The following is a 23,775-nucleotide window of genomic DNA, read 5'->3' on the forward strand; positions in this document are numbered from 1 at the left end:
CAACCGTCAGGTTGTAATGTAGACACGTGGTGACCGTAGGTTTTCCCTTGAGGTTGCCTATAGCCTAGGATTTAGGGGAACTCACTGAGACATTATGTCTCATCCCAATCCTTATTTGTTTCAGATAAGCAGGATGTTTATGCATGTTCGGAGCCGGACGGATATTACTTCAAGGGTTCGTTCGTAAAGCTGCAGGACGTTATAGACATCAAGGATGTATTTTTATGTATGGATGAGTTGTGTTGTATTATTATTCATACGAACGTAACTTGATGTAAATATTATTCATTCGAAGTTTTTAATTGTTGTATATTTTAATGTATCCGGTACTAATATTAACGCACGTGCTAGACTTTCTAGATACGTCTGGTATGGGTGTTACAATTGGTATCAGAGCAGGTCGATTCAGACCGTGCCTTGGGTCATTAAATTACAACTAAGGTAGTGGGACCATTGGGTTCCGGGTAAAAGTTCTAATTGTTGTTGTTAGTTGAGCCTGATCAACTCAATTTAACATTCGATGATTAGAACGGATGCCTGAGAGCTGAATAGGACCCAGGAGGAACGAAGTATGTGATGAAGTAGTTTGATCGTGCCAAAAGATGGCCGCTGAACTAATCAAGTAGAAGTGTGAATCCTCCAGGAATGTAAGGTATGTTAAGAAGGAATGTTCCAACAGCGTTGGGTAAGATGTTAATGATAATTCGTCTACCCGTAAGTGAAGAATTTGGAACATATAAGTATGGTATGAAGATGCGGTAAGAGTTGTTGTTGGAACGGAATTATTGCATGCAAAGGAAATATATTCTGGAATGTAAGTACAAGATTAAAAGTTAAGGAGAAGTCGACACATATTGATGGAATTAGTAAGCTCTCAGGAATTGAGATATGAGAACGGAAGATCAAGATTTATATGTTCAGCGAGAATAAGGTTCTTGATAGATCTCTGGCAAGTGCACCAATAACTATCGAAGTAGTAAAAATATCGTTCCCACGAGGACTGTTTTTAACTTCAATTATTCAATTTCGTTATAAAAGTAGGATGTATAAAAGTTTATTTTGTTTTGCCACTAGGCAGTAGATTTGGTTTGATTTTAAGAAATCAAATAAAAAAGTAAAGATTTGATTAAGAAAATAGGAGAGAGATGAGATCAGGTCTTCGAATCCTCTATGTTTCCCCTAATTGGTTACTGCACCTATTATTACTAATGATTCTCTAGTTTCACGATAGTTAACAAATTAGCCCTAATCAATCCCTTGAGTTAGGACCCTCTTTTTAAACTACAGCCCCTAATTCCTTAGGTGGTCTAATAATCATCAAAGGTTTAAGCACGTTAACCTAATATCACTAACAAACGATTATCCATTCCTAGACTAACCATGTTTATTAGAACAATTCAATTTAGGTCTAAGTCGAAAGCTATGGTCAGTAGTCATTCGATCTCACAAAATCATGTTTATATTTGATCAGGATATAAAAAGCAGTAAGAACAATTGAATTGAATGAAAACTAGAATATCATTAATAAGTAATAGAGTTTCACAGCAACATATGATCAATTAGGGTTACATAGGTTCATCTCCGACCTAATCTCTAAGAGATTTAGCTACTCATAATTGAGTTTACAAATAGCATAATCAATGAAAGAATTAAAACATACATAAACTGGGTTAGAGATGATGAAATCCTCTCCGCTGCAGCCTTCTGGGTGTTAAAATCGCACTTTCGTTCTCCAAAATCGTAACCCTTGTTCTTCAGATTGAGTGCAGTATTTATAGAAGTCATGGGCCTGACCCATCAAAATCGCGTCGCGCCTTGTTAATTGGCGTGCCGCGATTTCCCTCAAACAGGGAGGATGTAATTTTTCTTCTAAAATCGCAGCACGGCTTGAAATTGGCGTGGCGCGATTTCCTTCGAACAGACTTCAACATTTAAGCTTTTTTGCACTCCAGAACAGTAGAAATTGCATAAGAACTCTATCAAAATGTCACAATAAGTCCCTAATATTACGTAATGACAGAATGTCATCACAACCCCAAACTTAAACCATTCCTTGTCCTCAAGGAATTTGCTTGCAACATTGACAAACGACAGTAAAATAACAGTTACCTGACAAAACGATAGTACCCAAAAGTTCATTCTCCTTCTAGCTAAAGATGAGCTAGTTTGACTTGTTCGCATCCACCAATTCACAACTCCTCGCATCAAATTGAAATAGGGTTCTACCAGTCGACATGCAGGTCTACATATTACCATATGCTTGAAAAGTTTCTAAACATCAATCAAAGTCAATATCATTACACACTTTTGAGGTCTTTAGGGTTATAACGGGGCTTAGGTGAAAGGTGGGATATATTTGGATAAGTAGGCTACACAAAATTTGAGTTAGGCATTCCTACGGAAGTTAAAGCACAAAATTCAATCCTTCATTCATTCACCTTGTGGAAATACAATCAATGCAAAGGTACTAGAGAATACTTTTAACATTTAGGGACAATCGAGTTTGAAGTTACTCGGATTTTAAATGTTTTGTCCCTTTTTCATCATTCAATTTCTTTTTTTTTTTGATACACCATTTTTGTGTATATATTGCATGACAATTTCATATTTCTTTCATTTTTTTGTTCTCTTATTCTCTAGTACCCCCACCCCAAACTTAGTTGGTTGCAAATTCCAATAGCAACCCCAAACTTAATCTTTAGCAACATTCTACAATGCCTTAACTCAGAAATTCATTAAGGGACAAGTCCTAAAAGTCTCTAGGCTTGTAATGTAGTTTGTCACCGAACAAAAAGTTCTAATCCTACCGGCTCACAATTGGTTAAGAAAGGATAAATTCAATTAATATCAGGGTAGGCTTCAAAAAGGCTCACAGGACCAAGCACTTTTGCCTCAGTGTGTAATTGACAAAGACCAATCAATAATAGAGAAACAATGCAAGTTCTAGAAATGTAGTTGCATGGAAAACTAATCTAAATATAAGTAAATTGAAAAACAAGATTTGGCAATGAACCTTATGGCTGAGATTTCTGGGAGTATGTGACTACCTAGCAACGCCGTACACTTCGCCTTTGAATCAAGTCACCCCTCCTTTAGAACTTTTTGGAATATCGTTTCATCAAACAACTGTTACTAAACTGGAATAGGTCACATGAAACAAAACAAATTCATTAATAATAAACAAGTGCAGGAGCAATTACAATAGGGAAATAAGTTCAATGGACTTCGACATTAAAAAGAAAATAAAAAGAAAATACATCAAAAGAAAAATGACTGAAAAATAAAATACAAAGCAGAAAATGCTAATCCATCAGTAGATCAGCCCATGTCTTGATCATCATCATCCGAGTGTCCAGCCCCCGGTGTCCTCAATCCTTCGAAGATGTCATCCCCTTGATCTTGCTCGGTGGTATTGAAATCATCAGTGATTTCCCTCCTCATGCGCAACCCATACTCTTCTTGATGTGTAAAATATTGCTCCATGCGCTCACGGGAGCCTCCAAACCTCTCATAAGACCCACGAATCGGACCCATATGCAATTGAGCCTCCGCAGCAAACGCAGCTGAGAACCTAGGACGGTTCACCCACAGCTGGTCCGAAGTCTCATTCATCCAATTAGCTTGCACATGCATGAATTCCTCAAGCTTTGGATGAAGAGGAGCATAACCCCCTTGGCTACTACTCCCTCCTTGCTCCATTTGTTGTTGCCTTGCTGCCTCCCTCTCTCTCTCCTTGATGTAGCCTTCATATTTCTTGACAAACCCATCCATGACCGAGTCGGTGATCGGCTTCATATTGCTTGTGTTGAGATCACTATCATAAGCCGGCACCAACTGTTGTTCACACAACCAATTAATTAAGCTTCCATGTCCCAATTGTGTGGTGTTCCCGGTTGCTAGATCATGAAGACTATTGGCCAAGAGGCGGCCAATATCTATAGGGTGCCCCTTGATGATGGCATAGGCGGCAAGCACCCTCTTGAGAGGAATTTCAGAAGTGCAAGATGCACTCTCAAGAGTCTGGACCACATATGATACCCACGCCTTGGGTACCGGCAGCATCTCCGCATAGGTAAGCATCCGGGACTTTTTCCAAGTCGACCCAGGCCTACACATGGTGGTGATGATCTCATCAAAAGTATCCTCTGTAATAGCAAATCTCTCCCTCCTCAGTTTTTCAACCCAACACTCTTCCGGTGCTTGAACATTCAGCCATGCGTTGAGAGCATCCGGGCTGAAGTCAATGTACTTTCCTCGAACAAAAGATTGAAAGGGTGTATCGGACACCCTTGCATTTGCAAAGAATTCGACGATCACCGTTTTGTTGTTTGCCTCGTCGATCATCTCATTCAATCTCGTCCACCCCCTCCTTCGTATTTCAGACTCAAAGAAAGGATATTTCACAAGTTTTGTGAAATCAAACTTCCTCTCCCCTATGACTTCAAAACTTTTCATAGATTGATGGAACTCCTGGGCTAGGTCATTGATGAAATGGATGGCGTTTTCGGGTGGTTCGGATGCGGCACGGGGGCGTTTGGATTTGCTTGTGGATGGCTTGGGGTTGGTGGCTTTCTTTGAGCGGGTGTTTCTTTGGTTGGAGGCCATTTGTGGTTTGGGAAGATGGTGAATGGAAAGTTTTGTGAAGTTTGGGAAAGTTTTGAATGATTGTGGTTTGATGGTGGTTTGGATTGATGAATTTGTGATTGGGATTTTGGTTTGATGATGGTTAGGAGGTGAATATTGAGATGAAGATGAAGAGAATTCGTGAATGGAAGTTTAGGGAAGTTTTGGTAGAGAAAGGTAGGAAGAATGGAATGAAAATGATGATGAACAGTGAAGAATTTATAGTGCTGTAGGGGCAAAATCGCGGCACGCCAATTTGCAAGGCGCGGCGCAATTTTGTGTGTAACGGCTAGTAACGGGCAAATTTCTAACGGTAGGGAAGTTTGGTGGGTTTGTAACGGCTAGTTTTTGCAACGGTTAGTCAACTTTCAAGCAAAATCGCGCTGCGGCCAATTACAAGGTGCGGCGCGATTTCTTTAAAACAGGGAGAGTGTTCTCCTGTTCTTCAAAATCGCGGCACGCCAATTTGCACAGAGCGGCGCGATTTTGAGCAACAGTGAGTGTGTTTTTGCTTTCTCAGGCCAAAAAAATTTTTTTTTGTTTTCTTGAAAAATGCCTGAGTTCCTTTATGTTCTGAAAATTTTTGAGGAGAGAATCATGCAAGACATCAGTACCTTGCATGATTTTCTTGGCAAGAGGTATATTTGAACAAATTTCTAAAACTTTCCTGCCTTGTATTAAAAGAAAAGAAAAATATTTTTGTGTTTTTGTTTTTGAAAGCAATAAAATCATACCTGAAAAATAAATAGTGGGTTGCCTCCCACTCAGCGCTTCTTTATCGTCACTAGCTTGACTGATGACCATCCCTAAGGATTAGTTGATGTGGCTCCCTCTTCATTGTTTGGGAGTCCTCCTTCACGGTACCGTTTCAGCTTTTGTTCCTTACCCTTGAAAGTTCCTTGTGCACCAGACTTCTTGATGTCTATAGCTTCATCAACAGGCTTGTTTCTTGCCATCCCTTCGTCACAGTACCTCCTAATTCTTTCCAAAGTATCAGAGAGAGTTGAATGCATACACCATCGAAAAGCAGCCGGCCCATTACGCATCCCACAGGGAATCCTTCTATAAGCCAATTTACCACCTGGACCAGTGGTAGTAGTCTTTATTTCATTTTTACCAGTTGCCAATCCCCCATACTTGTTGTCACGGATGTCTCCTGATGATTGTTGGTGCATCTGTTCTTTGCTTACTTCCAGTTGCTTAACACCCTCTATCTTTCCAACATCTTCAATCACTTCTTGTCTGTCTATAGATTCCACACTTTCCACCTCCTTAGATTGAATAGGTAGAGATTCAAGGGTTTTATCTTCGACTGTTTCTTCCACAACGTCAATCCGATAACACTTGGGATTCTCATCTTGGTGCTTCATTGCCTCAAAGATATTGAAGACTACCTGCTCCTTATGGAACCTCAACATTAGCTCTCCACGTTCAACATCAATCAAAGCACGACCAGTTGCAAGGAAAGGTCTTCCTAGAATGAGTGGCATGTCTTCATCTTCAGCCATGTCTAGGACCACAAAGTCTGCTGGGAACACCAAGTCATTAACCTTGACTAGCACATCTTCAAGTATACCGAAAGGGTAAGAGATTGACCGATCAGCTAAAGTAATGGTCATTCTTGTTGGTTTTGGTTCCCCACACTTAAGCTTCTTCATCATTGAAAGAGGCATCAGATTTATACTTGCTCCCAAGTCACATAAAGCTCTTCCAATGTCTACCGGTCCAATTGAACAAGGGATAGTAAAAGCACCAGGATCCTTCAGCTTAGGTGGCAGCTTCTTTTGAAGAATAGCACTACAATTCTCAGAAAGTGCTATGTTCTCATCATCCTTAGGCTTCCTTCGTTTAGTCAACAAGTCTTTCATGAACTTAGCATACAACGGCATTTGATCAAGAGCTTCACCGAAAGGAATATTCACCTGAAGTTGTGAGAAAAGTTGCATGAACTTCTTGAATTGGCCTTCATCCTTTTCTTTCTTCTTCGAAAGGTGAGGGTATGGAAGCTTCACATATGATGGAATAACCTGTGGTTTGTCTCCATCTTTCAAAATTTGACTCTTCGACTTCCTCAAGATTGAATCTTCATCAATTAATTTCTCACTTTTTTCTCCCTCTATTTTTTTCTTCCTTTCGTTTTCAACTACTCCATGATCATTTTCTTTTTCAACTACACCCTCATCATTCTTTTCAACTACATCATTCTCCTCCACCTCAACTACTTCATCAACCTTCTTTGGAGCTTTTGGAACTAAAGGTGTCAAAACCTTTTTGCTCCTCAGTTCAATAGCATTACAAGACTCATTCTTAGGGTTATCTTTAGTGTTACCTGAGAATCCGCCTTTGTTTTGTTCAGCCAACTGCTTAGCTAATTGCCCCAGTTGAGTTTCAAGCATCTTCCTAGAAGCTTCATTGTTCTTTCTTTCAGCTTCTTGACTCTTCTTCATCTCTTCAAAGTTGCCTTGAGTCATCTTCATGAAGTTCATCATAGTTTCCTCAAGAGCGGATGGCTTCCTTTGTTGTTGTTGAGGAGGAGTTAGCATCTGAGAGTTCAAAGCATTGTTGTTTGAGTAGCTTAGATTTGGATGCTTATTAATGCCTGAATTGTAGTATTGATTCTGCCTTTGATATCCTCCCATGAAGTTAGCTTCTTCACTTGATCCTTCCGGAACACATTCACCGTTTGGATGTTCTTCACCACATAAGTCACATTTGATTGCAGCCACTTGTTGTTGCTTATGAGCCAAAGTGAAGCCTTGAAACTCCTTAGTTAGAGCTTCGATTTGTTTGTTCATAGCTGCTTGGTTAGCAAGGATAGCAGTTTGTTCACTCACCCCAAACACTCCTCTTTCTTTCTTTTTAGCTTGATCACGATACTCATTGCCAGCCATGTTTTCAATTAGAGCTTGAACTTCATGATCAGTTTTACTTTTGAGACTACCTCCCGCGGAAGCATCTAAGAACATTCGAGTGTTTGGTGTTACCCCCTCAGTGAAGATTTGGAGGTATTGCTTCTCGGTGAACTCATGATTAGGGCATCTCTTGAGAAGCAAATTGAATCGCTCCCAAGCATCATACAATGATTCACCTTCTCCTTGCTTGAAGTTAGAGATCTCCATCTTCTTGTCCCAATACTTAGACATAGGGAAGTATTTCTCCAAGAACTTCAGCTCTAACTCTTCCCATGTTTGGACAGTCCCGTTTGGAATTGTTAGCAACCAATCTTTTGCTCTTCCCGTCAAGGTGAAAGGAAACAGCCTTAACTTCTTTTGTGCTTCAGTCACGGTGGCTGGTTGCACACAAAACTCACAGGTTTCAGCAAAACGGCTCAAGTGTTCATGAGGACTCATAGCTTCAGTCCCATCGAATTGCTTGTCCCTCAAACCATTGAGGACAGTTGTCTTGATGTCGAACGCTACAGGGTTAGCTGGTTGAAAAGTGTGGGTCAGTTGACCGCGATGAGTGGCTAACCCGTAGTCTCCAAGCTTAGGTCTTGGTGGTACAACTCCTTCTCCTTCCATCGTTGCAGATTTAGGAGAAGAGATTGTTTCAGATTCACTTGAGAGTTGCTCCGGTACTTGTTCTCGAACACCCGGTGGAACGGATTGAGCTAACCTTTGCGATCGGACAGCTTTCCGAAGTGCTCTAGCAGTCCTTTCAATTTCCGGATCGTATTCTAGGTCGTCTGAGCTCTGTTTACCTCGCATAAACAGCAAAATACCTTAGTAGCACTGCACAACGCAAAGTAATCAAGTGAATATGAAAACAGAAAAATAAAAATTAAAAACAGAAAAGTAAATTGCAAAAACCCTAAATTATAACGTAATTGCCTTGTTGAAATAATTCAACAGTCCCCGGCAACGGCGCCAAAAACTTGATAGATCTCTGGCAAGTGCACCAATAACTATCGAAGTAGTAAAAATATCGTTCCCACGAGGACTGTTTTTAACTTCAATTATTCAATTTCGTTATAAAAGTAGGATGTATAAAAGTTTATTTTGTTTTGCCACTAGGCAGTAGATTTGGTTTGATTTTAAGAAATCAAATAAAAAAGTAAAGATTTGATTAAGAAAATAGGAGAGAGATGAGATCAGGTCTTCGAATCCTCTATGTTTCCCCTAATTGGTTACTGCACCTATTATTACTAATGATTCTCTAGTTTCACGATAGTTAACAAATTAGCCCTAATCAATCCCTTGAGTTAGGACCCTCTTTTTAAACTACAGCCCCTAATTCCTTAGGTGGTCTAATAATCATCAAAGGTTTAAGCACGTTAACCTAATATCACTAACAAACGATTATCCATTCCTAGACTAACCATGTTTATTAGAACAATTCAATTTAGGTCTAAGTCGAAAGCTATGGTCAGTAGTCATTCGATCTCACAAAATCATGTTTATATTTGATCAGGATATAAAAAGCAGTAAGAACAATTGAATTGAATGAAAACTAGAATATCATTAATAAGTAATAGAGTTTCACAGCAACATATGATCAATTAGGGTTACATAGGTTCATCTCCGACCTAATCTCTAAGAGATTTAGCTACTCATAATTGAGTTTACAAATAGCATAATCAATGAAAGAATTAAAACATACATAAACTGGGTTAGAGATGATGAAATCCTCTCCGCTGCAGCCTTCTGGGTGTTAAAATCGCACTTTCGTTCTCCAAAATCGTAACCCTTGTTCTTCAGATTGAGTGCAGTATTTATAGAAGTCATGGGCCTGACCCATCAAAATCGCGCCGCGCCTTGTTAATTGGCGTGCCGCGATTTCCCTCAAACAGGGAGGATGTAATTTTTCTTCTAAAATCGCAGCACGGCTTGAAATTGGCGTGGCGCGATTTCCTTCGAACAGACTTCAACATTTAAGCTTTTTTGCACTCCAGAACAGTAGAAATTGCATAAGAACTCTATCAAAATGTCACAATAAGTCCCTAATATTACGTAATGACAGAATGTCATCAGTTCTAATAGTGAATGAAGTTGAGCACATGTATGTTGGATGAAGTTGAAGTCTTATGTGGAATTTTTATGTCAAGTGATATGATGAACAAGACAATGGTTTCTAATGTGCCGTGAATTGAATTGATTGGTGTTAATGCTTGTCATGCAACAGTTATGAAATTATTTTTTTATGATGACCAGAATGAATGATGTGCATCAGATTGCTTGAGAAAATGAGATTTTTATGTGAAGTATATTTTCTTGAAAACTAATTTTTAGAAAATACGCCAATAGCGAAAATTTCGCTAATAGCGAAATTACTCCAAAGGATTTCGCTAATAGCGAAACTGGGGCGAAAATTTTCAGTTTTTCCAAAGACTGTCATTTCGTCTCTAGGGCCTTAGTAGCTATTGGGGGTTGTTTTTACAATCTATAGGGTAACCAGCACTCTCTATAACATCAAGTATCGAATGCACATCACATCCTATTATTTCTAAGGAAGAAAATGCATGGACAACTATTAACGGAATCAATCCGGTTCAAGGTAACATTAGAAGTTAACGTGGCAAGAGCTGGCGAAGAACTTGGGTCAAGAGTTTTAAGGTTTGACTTATGGAATGGATTAAGTGGATGCAAAGGCATGAGATGGAAAGTAAAGTGGTAGAGAGTTATGCGAAGTCACAAGATTTTCAGGTTTTATAAAGTTATGAGTACCCCCGGATCTATGTTTTGCTTAATTAAATTGCTAAAGCCCGTTAAGATGTTGAATTCAAAAGTTTACAAGATTTTAGAAAGGTAGACGCATATGGGTGATTGGAGATGATGTTTATAAATTTTAAAAATGGAATTTTGTTGGTACCGGATGCTATTACTCACGTAGAGTGGGCTAAACTTACCGGAACTAAAGTTGGATGACGCAGTTGTGTTGTCAACTTATTCCGTGATTTTAGAGCAACGACTGAGGCCAAACTTATTATGTTTTTTTTAAAAGAGAAATCGTCAACGCCAATGACCCGTATGTTAAATTATAATGTTTTCTTAAAGAAAGGAATTAACGAGCAAGCATTCGTTTGATTACGCAAAACATAGTACGTGAGAATACAATGAAGTATGATCAAGAAAAGTTTATGTATGAATTTATGATGAGTCTCCTATGGGAAATTCGAGATTACTCGGAGACAAGATTAAAGTACGATAAGTATATGCCATAAGGTAAACTCAATTAGGGAGAAAGTAAGGTCTATCCTCAAGTAAAGTATTATGGTAATGTGACAAGTCTACCGTGAGATTCGACCTTATAAGGTAATGAAAGGTGTAAGATTTTGGCATTGGTTGCCACATGATAGGTCTTGATAAGAGTTCAAGAAGATGATGCTCATATGGGAAAAAGAATGTGAAGTTTCAGTCATCTTAATGGATTATAGTATTGGTTAAGGCCAACTGGTGGGAATCAGAGTGGCGCAATGAAAGTTAATTGGCTTAGTTGTTAACAGTAATCATGGAACATGGAATGAGATAGTAAGAGTCTTCGTTAGAAGCAGTATGGGACAAGCGAGAAGTTCTCGAAATGTAAGTAGAAAGGAGAATTATATAATCAGTCATGGAAAGGGTAGAGGTATGTGGATATGTCTCCATCTAAGTAAGATAGAAAAGGCTAGAGACGCAACGAATGAAGAATATGTACTATGATAAGGAATATGTATGTAAGAGTTGAAAGGTTCCTTTTGTGACTCAGAGTAATGATTGAATTAGTAAGTGTGGAACCGGATATGATGTTTTGAAGATTCAAGTTTATTGTTCTTAGAACGAGGAAATGGGGTAATGTTACGAGGGTCAAGGATCCTATATGAATTATGTTATGCAATTATGCGGGACTCCCAGATATGTATGTAAGTCAAGAAAGAATAAGAAAGAAGTTACTTTAAAGTTCAAGAGTTTCATTCTGGATGGAGATATAAATCATGAGTTATGCACGATTAAGTGCATACTCTCTTATGTCAAACTTGTTAAATGATCACGATACTTGCTAAGAAGATTCCGAACTATGATTTATAACTTTTAAAGTTAAAACGGGTAGTAAGGGACTTGGGAACGATGATTATTTTAAAAACATGGTTTCATAATGTTTTCTTTTAAGTTATACAATTATTCGTTCCAAGGACCCAAATACCAAAGTTTAAAAAAAAATTCTTAATCAAGATGTAATAACAAGTATCGTTATTATCTAACAAGATGCGACACTTGAGAGTATGTAGGACACCATGTAAGGTAGGATTTGATGAAGTAAACAACAGTTTTTCGAAAAGTTTTATGAGATGCATAAGTATATGTTAAGAGTACTCCAAATGCAAGAGGTTTAAGTCGGAAGTTTTCAGAGCATGTAAATTACAAGATGGGTTGATGAATATTATATGTATAGGCGGAACTAATTTCACCTCTCTACGACAAGTTATATGAGTCATCCATGAATTTGGGTGCAATAAGAATGGTAATGGGAGCGAAAGATTTCTTAAGACTCTGAAAAGAGACAATAGATTCGTAGAATCGTCAAGATAAGTAATGTCGGAGTGAGGCAAATGTCTCAAGGTACAATAAGTTTATGTGTAGCAAGGTAAGTGCTGAATCATAATATGCTAAGAAAACTCTAAGTTTAAGTGATATTAAGACCAAGAAGGCTAAGTTCAGTAACATGTGGATTAAGAAACAAGATGAGGACATGATATGACGAAACCTTTGGATATGTGTGAATGGAAAATGTTTGGCTCAGACCATAGATGGTAAGTTTTTGTCGTGATGAATGGTAGTCGATCTCTAAATTTCGAGGACGAATTTTTTTTTTTAAGGGGGTAGAATGTAACATCCCGCTCATCAGCTAAAGGAAAATTTTATTAGACAAATGTATCAGAGGATTAAATTCAAGTATCAGCCTATTACGAGTTAAGTATCAGTGCTGGATTTAACACGCTTAAGTCAAAGGGCATGTTGGTAATTTCACGCGAAAGAGCTATTTAAGTGGGATTGGCCCAAAAATATCTCATTTCACATAATCTTTCTCTCTCTAGGGTTGAGAGAAAGAGTTCTATCCTTTCCCCCTCTTTGGATCGGCCCTTTCCCTCAATCTTCTACCATCAAAGCTTCCAATTTCATGGAATTGGAGATCAAGCAAGGGTCATGGCAACTTCTAGAGAAAGAAACAACAAAGGGAATGAGTAGAAGCTTGGAATCAAAGTTAGGGTTTGAACCTTGAGAAGCTTGAAGCAAACACAAGAAACAAGCTAGGTGAGTTCCATAGATAGATTACCTACCTTTGGGTTTGATAATCTTGTGAAGAAAATCATGTTTTATGTTAGTTTTGTTTTTATGAAACTTAAGTAACCCCAAAGTAATTCTTGTTAGATATATGTTAAAATTGTCATGATATATGTTTAAATAAGTCTATACAAGTTGTTGGATGTGTTTGGTGCATTACAGGGTCAAATTGGACGAGTTTTGGGTCAAAAATGGCGAAAACCCGTAACCGAAAGCACCGAAAACGCAAAAGTTCGCAGCGCTGCGCCTGTACAAGGGCGCTAGGCGCCCACACACAGGGAGCCAGTGCTAGGTGCCCCACTCCTGGCGCCAGGCGCCCCAGACAAGACAACCTTCGCGTTGTTCTGCGTTCGGGTGCTTGGGGGCAGTCGTCTGGGGGTCCGTAGCGATCGTTTCGAAGTGTTCTTTCACTGTTTTCACTCATCTTTCCACTGGAACAAGTTTGGCTAGCAATCTTAGCATGTATCACAAGGATAGCTCAAGAGAGTTTAAGCATGATGGGGTAGCAATGAACTAAGAAAGGGAATGTATGTAGAGCCTCGGCTTAGCTAGTCGAGAACTAGAAAATAGCAAGAATCCCTAGAATGATAAGACGCGAAGTGTAATCTCTTCGCACATGAGCTAGAATGGCTTAGCAAATATGTAAGTTGTGGATTGATAGGTTAGACCCCTCCACTATGTTAAGTATGAATAAGTATAAGTTACCGCCAATCGGATCGATTAAGGTTCCGAGGTAAATAGGCGAATATGTATATGTTTAACTTATATGCACGACAAGACCATGATTTAATATGTGTAGGTGACATGTCTCTTGATATCCACATCAGGGGGATACAAGGGGTTCTCGTAATGAGAACGATTTAAGCCGCAAGGGACCCGCATGTCACTGAGTAACAAGACGTAGGTGCTCGTGTCTCTTGTTATCCACGCCAGTGGGATACGGGAGGTTCTCGACCTAAGGGGAACGGTTTAAGCCGCAAGGGACCCGCACGACACCAAGGGAGTCCGATGTACGTACATCGGTCATGTATGGGATTGATCTCGGGGTTACTCCACCCGGGACTATCCGTAAAAATGAATCAAGATAATAACTGTTTGTTCAACGCTAACCAATTAATGAACTTAGACACGATTATGTTTATTATGATTATGATTATGTTATGTTTATGCTCATGATCGAGCCATGTATGATTATGTTTAAGAACAAGAACAAGAGCATGATATGCTAATAGACGAGAGCTAGATATGTATAGGACAAGTAAAGAAAGCTATGTCGTGACGACCTTAGGTTTCCCTAATCGTCCGGTTTAGAATCATGTCATGAATATGCTATGTTATTTATGTTTAGGCCATGTTACGTAAAGCGTATGCTTGGCAATGCGGTTTAGGTTCCCTCAACCGCCATGACATGTATAGATGAGAAACCTATAATAAGTTAAGATATGATTATGATGGCTCTAGTATGCACTACCGTCTAAGCATGCAAGTCCCCACACACGTATAATCAACCGTCAGGTTGTAATGTAGACACGTGGTGACCGTAGGTTTTCCCTTGAGGTTGCCTATAGCCTATTATTTAGGGGAACTCACTGAGACATTATGTCTCATCCCAATCCTTATTTGTTTCAGATAAGCAGGATGTTTATGCACGTTCGGAGCCGGACGGATATTACTTCAAGGGTTCGTTCGTAAAGCTGCAGGACGTTATGGACATCAAGGATGTATTTTTATGTATGGATGAGTTGTGTTGTATTATTATTCATACGAACGTAACTTGATGTAAATATTATTCATTCGAAGTTTTTAATTGTTGTATATTTTAATGTATCCAGTACTAATATTAACGCACGTGCTAGACTTTCTAGATACGTCTGGTATGGGTGTTACAGGAACAAATTGGAACGATAAAAATAAATGTTGAGGTCTTTTATAAAAAAATTCTCAAATATGTTTTGTTCTATGATCATATTTGAAAATGAGTGAAGACCTATTCTGGTCCATGTGCCAAGTCATCGACAAAAAAGAAAGATCAATTTTCGTTTTATTTGTTTCTATTTTTGTTTCAAAATATGGGTCAAATTTGTCCCTTAAAATATACACACACGTTAGCGTAGTAAAAAGAATGGTCAGACGGGCATGGTAGTGCCCTTCCTTCCGCTAGTTGGTTATAAAGAATTTGCTCCCATTTTACTCGGTAAGTCGGGATTTTTTTTCATTTTCCAGAAAATTTGGTTCATCAAAGAGTATTGCTTACGTGACTCATGACGTTTGTCCAAATAAATCATGGGAATGCTTGAGCCATGATAAATAAATTCATATGATATATTAATAACAGTCATTCATCATTTTATTAATACAAAATAAATAAACATGTTAACATGTGATTGGAATAGGCATTTAGATTGATTATCATTGGTTGGCAGGAAGTTAATATATTGGCCACATTCTATTATATTTATGAAACCAACTTGTGTTACTGTTACTCAATCTTACACAAGTTAAAATGTTATTGAATCTACCATTGCTTTTAATCAATTTTGAGTTTAATCATATAACTTACAGTTTAAGATTTCTCTTCTTTCATTCAGTAATTTTTCATATAAGTTTTTGTAAAAACAGCTTATCGAGTCACACGTTAGTTTTGTCAGTTGCCACAATCAATCTTTTAGGTAGAATTTATCTCCAAGAAATTATATACAATTGTAGAACTTGATATATACACAAAAGTGAAAAGGAGATACAAACATTTAGTTAATTATATATATATATAGCTCTTTAGAATCCCTCTACATCTTATTCTTCTTCTTCTTCTTAAAGTCTTCTTCTTAACTAAGAAACTCTACAAGAGCAATCAAAACGATTAATTTGTCAATTAAAACACCTATAATGAAAAACACTAGGAAAAGAATAGAGTGAGAGAACCATTTCAACTCCAAGCCCAAAACTGACGAGGCTTTTAATTAGTTTTTTCCAAAACTTTTTTTTCGTAACTAATCAAAAGCTTCGCGAGTTTTGGTGTTGGAGCTGGAATGATTCTCTCTCACTCTATTTTTTCCTCCTGTTTTTCATCATAGGAGTTTAAATTCACAAATTAAATGTTTATTTTTCTTGCACACATACTTGCTTAAGAAGAAGAAGAAGAAGAAGAAGAAGAAGAAGAAGAAGAAGAAGAAGAAGAAGAAGAAGAAGGAGAAGAAGGAGGAGGAGGAGGAGGAGGAGGAGGAGGAGGAGGAGGAGGAGGAGGAGGAGGAGGAGGAGGAGGAGAAGAAGAAGAAGAAGAAGAAGAAGAAGAAGAAGAAGATAGGGATTCTTAGAACTATATATATAATTAGTTATATGTTGGTATCTCCCTTTCTAACATCTAACATCCTCAAGAATTGAGGAAGAAGTAATTCACATATTATGAGTACCAAATATTTGAGAACCTTTGGGAACAAGTAATTCACATATTAGATCTAGTACAAAAATATCTCAAATTCAGTACCAAATATATCATATTGAGTACAAAATATATATTTTGAGTACAAAAATATTTTTTTTTTGAAGGAGAGTACAAAAATATATTATTGAGTGCCAAAATATATGTCTAATCACGTACAAAAATATATTTGATTGCATACCAAAATATATTAGGCTGTGTTCCAAAATATTGTAACAAAATTTGGCGAATATGAAAAAACTTTCTAATAATGATTAAATTATTTATTTCATTTAAAATGTCCAAATAATAAAATATATATCAATATATATGTAACACCCATACTAAACGTATCTAGAAAGTTTAGCACGTGCGTTATTTTTAGTATTGGATACATTAAAATTACAACAATAAAATTACGAATGAATATTATTACAACAACATGCGTTCGTACAAAGATATAGTACTCATCTTTCCTGAAGTATAATAAAATGCATCCTTGAAATCCATCACATCCTGCTGCAGGTACGAACGAACACGTGTTGAAACGTCCATTTGGCTACTAGCTTGTCATCTAACCTGTTTATCTGAAACAAAATAGGATTGGGATGAGACATAATGTCTCAATGAGTTCCACCTAATCCTAGGCTATAGGCAACCACGGGGGAAAACCTACGGTCACCACGTGTCTATTTTACAACCTGACGGTTGATTATACGTGTGTGGGGACTTGCATGCTTAGACGGTGGTGCATACTAGGACCTTCATAATTCATCTTACTTGTTATAGGCTTACTATAATTATATGTGTCATGGCGGTCAAGGGAACCTAAGACCACTATGCCAAGATACGGTAAACGCATCGAGGTCTTCATGCAACATGTTCATGACATAATCCTAAGCCGGACGATTAGGGAAACCTAAGAACGTCATCGGCATCACATTCTTTACTTAACTTGTACTTGTACCTAACATAATCATACATGAGTTCATACGTGGTCATAAACATAATCATGTCATACATATATTCGCATCTAAGTTCATTATTCATTATGTTAGCGTTGAACAAACATTCTTATCTTGGTTCATTTTACGGAGAGCCCCGGGTGGAGTAACCCCGAGAACAATCCCATACATGATCGATGTACGTACATCGGACTCCCTCGGTGTCGTGCGGGTCCCTTGCGGCTTGAACTGTTCCCCTTAGGTCGAGAACCTCCCGTATCCCCCTGGCGTGGATAACAAGAGACACGAGCACCTACGTCTTGTTACTCAGTGACATGCGGGTCCCTTACGGCTTAAATCGTTCTGATATTGAGAACCCCTTGTATCCCCCTGATGTGGATAGCAAGAGACATGCCACCTACACTTATTAAGTCATAGACTTGTCGTGCATACAAGTTAAACATATACATACTTATTCATGGTGGATGGATCTAACTTATCAATCCACAACTTACTTATTAGCTAATCATCTAACTCATGTGCGAATATATTATCATTCGCGTCTTACTTACATATATATTCATATCCTATACTTGACATACTTAGTGATTCATGCTATCTTGCTAGTTCTCAACAACTATGTCGAGGCTCTACACTCATTCCCTTACTTAAGGATTATCTTGCTACCCGAATTAAACATCATACTCTCGCTTACCAAGCTTTACCATACTTGCCAAATACTTGTTTCATTTATAAGAAAGACTCCTTTTAAAACTATAACAATTAGGATCTTGGTTTGAGGGGTTTATTTCTCTTAAAAAGACTGCATAAGAAAAAAACCGCTCGCGAAACGCCGAAACGACCTGAGGCGAACAAAACAATGGGTTTCCCCACTGTGTTGCTCGCCTAGGCGAGTAGAATCACTGGGGAGGCAAGCTCTTACTCGCCATGGCGAGTTGGGGGCGAGCAGGACCCCCTGTTCGACCTTCTAGCTCGCCTCGCGAGGCATTTACTCGCCGTGGCGAGCTGTGACAGTCCAGCAACCTCAAATTTGATATTTTTGACTTAAAAACCTCAAACCAAGCATCTCCAAGTGCTATATGACCCTTAGGATCATTAGAAACCTATAACAACAGTCATGGAACAAGTACATACAAGTATAGCAAGCATGGCAAGAAAAGGGGCAATTAACTTACACTTTAAACCCTAGAATTCATATAGTTTCCTTACATGAATAAAACACATAAACCAAAGGTGGTAAGCTACTTAAGGAACTCACCTAATTATTTGAATTTGATTTCCAAAAGCTCCCAAGCATCAACAAGCCAAACCTTAGCTTCTAGTTCCCTTTTGCATTCTTTAATCATACCATTCCATTCTTGTTGTTTTCTTGCTATCCATAGCTTCTTCATCCTTGCTAACTCTTCTCAAATTCAACCCAAAGCTTCTTTCAACAAACCCTAATTCTTGATTGTCCAACATCTAAGGCCTTATCTTACCAATCAATCTTCAATCATCTTCCTCTTTGTTTATTTGACCATGAAGAACCCATTCCTTACACCAAAACATGCTTCAACTTCCAACTTGATCAAAACCCTAACTTTGAATCCATTCTTTAAAGGAAGAAAAGAGGAAACAAACAAAACCCCAAGCTTAAGAGATGATGAGAAACACAATCTAGAAGCATGCCATGTGAGAAAGTAGTTTTAATGAAGGGGTGAGGTGAGGAGAAGGAGGGAGATCGATGGAGAAGAGAAAAGAGAGAGAGCACAAGTTTTCTCCAACTTGGAGAGAGAAAGGAAAGAAGAAAAATGAGATATTTTTGGCCCCAAAACAATTAAATACTCCCTTGACGTGAAATTACCAAAATACCTTTTGCCTTAAGCGTGTTAAATACGACTTTGAGACTTAACTCGTATTTTACTGTCATCACTTAACAATATTCTCCATAACTTACTTTCCTTTATATTAATCTTATGGTCCGACTGACGGTAATATTCCGACACTGATAGGCGGAGTATTACATTCTACCCCCCTTAAAAAAAATTCGTCCTTGAAATTGAGAGGTCACTTAACATGTAACGAGTTCAAACATAACATCTTGAAACAATCCTTGCATCGTCGGAATCATTCTTCTCATAGTCTTAACTTAACCTAAAACACCATGTTTAAACTTATACTTATGGCGTTTTGGTCCAGATATTTCGGATACATATCTTACCGGCTTAGAGTAAATCATTCATATAGGTAACTTATCAACATCTAGAACACTCAGGCTTTGCCTTTTAACTGAGTCTCACTAGAACCCAGGTTTGCCCTGCAGTGCCCAATTGCATCATAAATATCTTATTGTGTAAACACTTAGCTCATACATAATCTTTCTTATTTAACTTGAGACACATATGTCTCTGACTTACATTACTTATCTAGTCGATTCAACGAATCTCTTATCTCTTTCAGAGTCTTAGGAAAATATTCCGATCTCATTTCATCTGAACTCATAGGTATCTCATATAGCTGGACATAGAGAAGCAAAGTTAAATTTAATATCCATTAACCAATTCTTTAGTTCACATGCTCTTAAGCTTTCCGACTTAGTCTGCTTGCACTTGAACATTATTAGCATATACTTATACGTCTCATAAGACCTTTTGGAGATCACTGATTTTCACTTCGTCAATCTTTACTTTTCATTACATCTTGAACATCCTACTTGCATCTTCGTTTCCCGCATGCTATGCTTTGCTTAATCTTACCAATGCTAGCTCGTTAATTTTCTTCCTGAAGAAAACTTCATAAATTTGCAATCGGATCATTGGTGTTGTTATTTATGTATTATATGTACAAAATATTGAATTTTGGGTTCCGGTTGTTACCATAAAATTCATGGAACGAGTTGATAACACAAAATGCCATCAAATCTTGTTCCAAATATTTTAAATTATTTTACATAAATCGTAACCAACCGGTACTTACAGAATTCCATTTTAAAAAAATTATAAACACCAATTCCAATCATCCATATGCGTATATCTTTTCTCAAATCTTATAAATTTCACAAATATTGAAATTTGTCATGATAACGAGCCTTAGTAAATTAATTAAGCAAATCATAGATTCGAGGGGTAATTAATACTCCACAAAACCTGAGAATCTTGTGATCTGATGACATGCTGTCATTACGTAATTTTTAGGACTTATTGTGACATTTTGATAGAGTTCTCATGCAATTTATACTGTTCTGAAGTGCAAAAAGCTGAAATATTGAAGTCTGTTTGAAGCAAATCGCGCCACACCAATTTCAAGCCGTGCTGCGATTTTTGAAGCGAAATTACAACCTCCTTGTTTGAGGGAAATCGCGGCACGCCTATATACATGGCGCGGCGCGATTTTGATGGGTCAAGCCCATGACTTCTATAAATACTGCACTAATCCTGAAGAACAAGGGTTACGATTTTGGAGAGCAAAGTGCGATTTTGAGACATCGGAGACGGCTAGAAGGGCGATTTCTTCAACCTTTTACCAATTCATGTATGTTTTAATTATTTCATTGATTATGCTATTTGTAAACTCGATTATGAGTAGTTAAATCTCTTAGAGATTAGATCTGAGATGAATCTTTGTAACCCTAATTGACACATGTTGCTGTGAAACTCTATTTTGTTTATGAATTCAATTCTAGTTTATTCAATTCAATTGTTCTTAATGCTTTTTATATCTTGATCACATATAACTTGATTTCGTGAGAACGAACGACCACTGACCATGGCTTTCGACTTTGACCTAATTGAATTGTTCTAATAAACAGGGTTAGTCTAGGAATAGATAATCGTTTGTTAGTGATAATAGGTTAACGTTCGGTAAAACCTTCAAGAATTATTAGACCACCTAAGGAATTAGGGGCTGTAGTTTAAGAAGAGGGTCCTAACTCAAGGGATTGATTAGGGCTATTTTGTTAATCATCGTAAATTAGAAGAGGATTCATAACAAATAGGTGTAGTAGACCAATTAGGGGAACTTAGAGGATTCGAAGGATCTGATCTCATCTTTCTCTCATATTTTCTTAATCAAATCTTTATTTTCTGTTACTTGATTTAATTAAAATCAAACCAAATCTTCTGCCTAGTGGCAAAACAAAATAAACTTTTATACATCCTATTTTTATAACGCGATTGAATTATTGAAGTTAAAAACAGTCCTCGTGGGATCGATATTTTTACTACTTCGATAGTATTTGGTGCACTTGCCAAACGTCTATCAAGTTTTTGGCGCCGTTGCCGGGGACTGTTGAATTATTTCAACAAGGCAATTACGTTGTTATATAGGATTTCTGTCTTTTATATTTTTGTATATATATATATTAAAAAAAATATATTATGCTCTTTGTTTTCTTCTCATTGTACTGTGCTACTGAAAAGTTTATCCAAGTTTTGTAGCTATGATAGACAGGGTACTCCTCTATGACACAGAAGAGATTGCTAAGTCGCAGTATGAAAAATATATGCTATCTTTTAAGATCAAAATTTTGGACAACAAAATCTCGAGTTATGGTCATTATGAGGCGAATCAACCAGGTAGTGATGGTGAAATCAAGTTTAGATGATTTCTTGGTGTCAAATCAAGTTTTATTTGAAAAGTTTGATGTTCAGTGTGGTGATCTTGATGAGAAAGCACATGAGTCTCAGAGGAAGCTGGTTCAGATGGAGATTGAGTGTCACAAGGTTGTGGTGGAAGAAAATCCAAAAGTGAGGAGTGCTGACATTTTCCCAAAGTCTGAACAAACAGGGGTTAAGGAAATCACTCGTGTGCAAATGGATGCATGTCCTTCTCTAAGGTGGGAGAGCTTAAAATCCAAAGGTTTAACTGTGAGCACATGGGAGCATCTACTTCTTTATGCCAAGTTCATGGATTTCCTGCCTAACAAGAGGAAGAAGAAGGGTGATGTGTTCTTTCTGACATATTTGCCACCCTAACAGTGGTTGAAGCGTCAAGCTCAATGACGTAAAAGAAAGCGCTTGGTGGGAGGCAACCCACTAGATTTAATTTCAGGTAGTATTTATTTTTATTGTTTTCAATATAAAAAAAAATATTTTCAACAACGAAACACAAAACAGGCAGGAATTTTTCTTTCAAAGTTTTAGTGTGCAAGCCCTGCCAAGAAGATTGTGATACAATACTGATGTTGTGTCACAATCTCCTCTTCAAAAACTCTTGTTTCTTAAAAGTGGAAGTCCAGGAAAAAATTGCAAACTTTAAATTTTTTTTATTATGTCTTCAAAATCGCGTTACGATTGTCAAATCATAATACGATTTTGAAGTAGAACTGCTGGACTTGACCGCTTAAATTGTATTACGATTGGGGGATCGTGGTACGATTTCAGAAAAATTTTGCACCCCTTTCTGCCTCAGCCAAATTGCGTCACGGTGGTGACAATCATGATACGATCCTTGTGATAATTTGAAAAAAGGTAACCGTTACAAACTGCCATCGCACCACGATTTCTCAATCGTAACGCGATTTTGCCAGAGCCTATTAAAGAACCAACAGTTTCAGCATAAACCTCTTTCCATTTTCCTAGTTACTCTGCCCAATTTTCTCCAGGAACCCTAACCCACGAAAATCAACCCTTTTTCATCAATTTTTCATCTCCTTAGCATATCCCAACACCAATTCATCTAACATTCTTCATCTTCATGGATTTCAATTAACCAAAACAACCTACCCTTTTTCACACACTCTCAAACTTTCACACAAATGGCACCCAAACCACAAAATGTTTCAAAACCACAAACTAGACAACAAACCAAGCCTAAGACAACTACCACCCAACCTTCATCTAGCCAAAACAAACGCAAAAGAAACGTTGTCCCACCATCAAATGTTAACCGGTTTATTTCTGATGACGCAAGAGAATGGTTCGATTATTGCAAGAGTTTGAGGGTGATTTGCATACTCCTACTGTTCAGCCTATCACCGACAAGACCATGGATGTCTTTATGAAGAAGTATGAGGAGTTTATGAGGAAGAAAGGTGGTGCACCTGAAGCACCCCCACAGCCGCAGCCACCTCAAATGGAGAGAGAAGAAGGTAGTCAACATGGTTCTTATCCGCCGGTTCATCCTATGGTTCTGGAATACATGTTTACTTCTGCTAATTGGATGAATGAGACCTCTGATCTTATGTGGGTAAACCGTCATAGGTTTTCCACTGAGTTTGCTGCAGAGGCACAGATGCATAAGAGGCCGATCACTGGCTCTTTCGAGAGATTTGACAAATCCCGCCAGCCTTCTTTGATGGGTTACCTGAGACTGGTGGTGATGAGGATGTGGACATGGGACTGGACCACTGAGGGTTCAGCTTTGCTTGTTTTAGTGTTTTCGTTGTACTTTTCTTTTTAGTACATTGTTTCTGTTTCGTACTATTTTTATATTCTTGTATTGTCAAAGTCCGTTTAACTTGTTATTCCCCGTATTGTAATTGCTCCTGCACTTGTTTAAATAATGAATTTGTTTTGTTTCATGTGACCTATTC

At 37.9% G+C, this 23,775-nt stretch overlaps 1 long non-coding RNA gene and 1 other non-coding gene across 2 annotated transcripts; both read left to right on the forward strand.

Annotated features, from left to right (window-relative positions):
* The first annotated feature begins 7,644 nt into the window (after positions 1-7,644).
* On the forward strand, positions 7,645-7,751 carry LOC146920915 (small nucleolar RNA R71). Its single transcript, XR_015013023.1, has one exon. It is a non-coding gene; the product is annotated as a small nucleolar RNA R71 (small nucleolar RNA).
* Positions 7,752-12,819: 5,068 nt separating this feature from the next.
* Positions 12,820-14,777, forward strand: LOC146920916 (uncharacterized). Its single transcript, XR_015010743.1, has 2 exons — positions 12,820-12,851; positions 14,511-14,777. It is a non-coding gene; the product is annotated as an uncharacterized LOC146920916 (long non-coding RNA).
* Positions 14,778-23,775: the final 8,998 nt, after the last annotated feature.

The sequence above is a fragment of the Medicago sativa genome, chromosome 5 (genome assembly GCF_051527215.1).
Source record: "Medicago sativa cultivar Bolivia chromosome 5, Bolivia_mono, whole genome shotgun sequence".
NCBI lineage: Eukaryota > Viridiplantae > Streptophyta > Magnoliopsida > Fabales > Fabaceae > Medicago > Medicago sativa.